The following is a 4093-nucleotide window of genomic DNA, read 5'->3' as shown; positions in this document are numbered from 1 at the left end:
TGGCATATAAGAGCCTGGTTTTTGTACATAAGCCTCAACTCCTCCAATTCAGATTTTTCATTCGAAGATAGACCTGCATCATTAGTTTGTTGTTGAAGTTGGAGTTGTTGTCTTGGTGTAAATTGTTGCTGAAAACCAGGAGGGTTAAATAGCTTATTTGCAAACTGCTGGAATGGCTGTTGCATCGCATTCTGATTGTTGCTCCAGCTGAAGTTAGGATGATTCAAGTTATCAGGATGATAAGTGTCTGGAACTGGTTGCTGCGATCTCTGAAATTTGCTCACAAACTGAGCTGAGTCACTAGATATAGCGCATTGTTCTGTCACATGCGGACCTGCATACAACTCACAAACACTAATTATCTGCTTAACACCATAGTTAGCCAGAGAATCGATCTTCGTAGACAACGCCTTTAGTTGAGCAGTGATAGCCGTAGCTGTATCCACTTCAAGAACTCCTGCTACCTTGCCCTGTGGATATCTCTGGGTTGGATACTGATATTCATTAGCAGCCATCAGTTCAATTAGATCATAAGCTTCCTCATAGCTCTTTGCCCATAATGCTCCGCCTGATGCTGCATCGAGCATGGGTTTGGACTGTGCTCCCAACCCATTGTAAAAACAAGTGATGATCATCCAATCAGGAATTCCATGATGAGGGCACTTCCTAACCATCTCCAAGCATCTCCTTGTAGCACTCCCAAGCTTCACTTAACGATTCTCCCGTTTGCTGCGCAAATTGAGTAATAGCATTTCTGATTGCAGCTGTCTTCGCCATAGGGAAGAACTTAGTAAGGAATTTCTGAGCAAGATCCTCCCAAGTAGTAATCAAACCAGCTGGTAGAGAGTGTAACCAGCTCTTAGCCTTGTCCCTCAGAGAGAATGGGAACAGTATCAGCTTCACAGCATCTTCGGAAACACCGTTGAACTTGAAGGTGTCGCAGATCTCAATGAAATCCCTAATGTGCGTATTGGGATCTTCCGTTGGAGAACCCCCAAACTGGACTGAAGTCTGTACCCATTGAATTATGCCAGGCTTGATCTCAAAGGTATTGGCTGTGATAGCTGGCCTGACATTGCTAGATTGAATGTCATTGATCTTGGGTTGAGAAAAATCCATCAAAGCTCTCGTTCGTGCTACTGGATCTCCCATTGTAATGAGTACCTGAAACACAAACAAGTAAACCGTTAAAGTAAAAGAATCCGAGTCACTGAACTTTAACAACCACTGATGACAAGCACATAAACTAAAAATTAACACCCAGTCCCCGGCAGCGGCGCCAAAAACTTGTTAGGGCGAAAACACGCGCTAATATTCACGCAAGTATACGCATTCGCAAGTAGTATAAGATATAAATCAGATTCGTTCCCACAGAGACTGGTTTAGGTTAAGTTCAATTTATGCATCTATGCAACAATGTATGGTTATCGCTCAATGCTAAGACAAATAACAAATTGGGTTTTTATTAAACTAAGAGATTATACTAAATAACATTAACTAAGAGAATTGAGGTTAAATTAATATATATGATAAACATGGGATTCTAACTTCATTACTACTCCATTCAATAGCCTTATTGTTCTTAACCTTGGCATGTGATGGTGATGACACTAATCAGATAACACGAAACTGATAAACGTCAACTTTCGTTGCACGAGTACCATTCTACCAGACATCCACAAAAGAGATAGAAGCTGAATAGGCACCAATTATATTGAGACCCTATATGTCTATAGAATTTGACAACATAACGGTTTAAGCACAAGTTATCTATCTTGATTACATAGGGCAAGTAAAACGGTTAGAGTTACCTACGAATCATGCATAACAAATACATGAACCTATGCTAGCATGGCAAGTTCTAAACCTCTATATTCACTGTCGCTTCAATAGAGATTAACACGCTATCTTATATGTTAGCTACGCACATAAGACGAATAAGCACAACCAATACTAGGATATCAATCAATCACCACACACCAAGATATCAAAACAATTAAATATTGAAATCCATAAGTAAATCCGCTAGAATCCCATGACAACGATTAGCCCATAATCGAACTCATCATCACCATGGGTTCCAATGAAAGCATGGTATAAAACAAGGTCTTAATAAAATAAATAATAATCAAAGTACGAATAAACGAGATATAGGTTCAACAAGAACGAAAACGAGCATCCAAAGTTACAACTAATTCAAAGAATCACAAGTTGAAAACAAGATCTTCTTTTTCGGAGTTGTTCTGTGCTTCTAGGTCTTCTCCTTGGTATCCCAATCTTCCCGGATGATGAAGACCTTTTTTTTAAGTATATATACGCCCCTAGTGGACCTGGACCCTTAAAATCGTCAAATTCTACTAAAAAAAATGCTTTTTCAGCGAAATCAGCGACCCGCCGCGCCCTGAGCGGCCGCTCAGCTCTCCTGAGCGGGCGCTCAGCTCTCTGAGCGGGCGCTCAGCTCTGCTGAGCGGGCGCTCAGCTACTGACTGGAAAAAATATTCTGATGAATCTTATTTTGACCATAACTTGAGTTCTACTCGTCAGAATTAGGCGATTCAACTGCCCACGGGAAACTATTGAGATTCTCTACAACTTGACAATGGCCTTGGCTTCCAATTCTGATCACTTTTCTTCATATTTCCTTTAAAAGCTCTTTTCTTCATTTAACTGATACCTGAAATGCAATAACAAAAAAACACATCAAAATACCAACAACTTGAGTCCAAAACACCAGTTTAAGCTTGTAATAAAGCATTCCAAGTGGATATAAAATCCACTTATTAACTTGCAATATAAAACAGGAATCAGGGTTTAGGGTTCAGTGCTTCAAAGCACTTGCAATATAAAACATGACTATCAATCACTATAATAACTCGAGAAAGTTCAGAACACTTGCCTGGTACTAGCTTACTACACTGCACTTGCTCTCAATCACCACTGTCTTACTCCTTGACTATCTGTTTCCCTTTCCTACGCCTTGCCTCTTCTGCTCAGATATCATAAGCATCTATCAATATTCAATTCATACGATTCGATTCAACACATACTTCTATCTACCATTCGTTTCACCCAAATCCGATTAACGGATTGAAAGTTACGCAATAAACAAGTAAACATCGAATATATAGACTGACAGTTAACCAACTTATAACACATAACACATCACATAATCAATGGTATATCATTTATAAAGAAGTCTCGGGTCATAAATAGGCTTTTCGATATTTAAAATGATTTTTAAAACATTTTTCGGAATTAAAACAGATCGTTGAATCAATTTCGAAGTAGTAAACAGGGTTCGGTTGACCAATTCTGGCTTCAAAACAATTTCATAATAATTATTGAGCCTTGAAAACGATTTAAAATAATATTTTAAAACTAGAAACTATTTTTCAGAATTTTTAAATCATTTTTAAATAATTAAATCTAATTAAATACTTAATTAAAATCAATTAATAACTAATTAAATCAATTAATCAATTAATTTTTGAATTAATTGACTAAATAATCAATTAAAAATTAACTGAAATTAATTAATTCAGATTTATTTTTAAATTAAATATAATTTTTGGAATTAAAATAATAATTTTTGGAATTTTCATAAATTAAAATCGAATTTTTATAATTAAAATAAAAGGAAATATAATTTTTAAATAATTTATAAACAGGAATCCAAAATATGCAAACTCTGGAAACCTAAGGGACTAAACTGTTTCTTCCCCAAAAGTCCAGGGGCCTGTTTGCAATTTTGCAAACCCCCGCCGTCGACTCACCGGAGTGTGGCCGGAGAACACGATTCCGGCCACCTCAGGCCACCAAACTGTCCAGAATTAATCTACACATTACCATAAACTTATTTATGCAATCAAAACACATCAATCATCCCTGTCCTGGCCGGAAATTGGCCAAGAACATTGCCGGTTTCTTTCAAAACACAACTCCCTTCGATTCACTAATCCTCTGTTAACGAGCTATATACCAATCGATTGCAAATTTCATAAGGAACATAATCCACTATAAATAAACAGCTAATAACCCCTAAATCAAAAAGCCCCAAATTTCAATTGAAAATATTCATACGGGTTATAAACCC

General features: G+C 37.2%; 1 pseudogene; it reads left to right on the top strand.

Moving 5' to 3' along the window:
* The first annotated feature begins 645 nt into the window (after positions 1-645).
* Positions 646-762, top strand: LOC141662755 (small nucleolar RNA R71; annotated as a pseudogene).
* The last annotated feature ends 3331 nt before the right edge of the window (positions 763-4093 follow it).

The sequence above is a fragment of the Apium graveolens genome, chromosome 5 (assembly GCF_009905375.1).
Source record: "Apium graveolens cultivar Ventura chromosome 5, ASM990537v1, whole genome shotgun sequence".
NCBI lineage: Eukaryota > Viridiplantae > Streptophyta > Magnoliopsida > Apiales > Apiaceae > Apium > Apium graveolens.
This window is presented reverse-complemented; position numbering and strand designations above follow the sequence as displayed.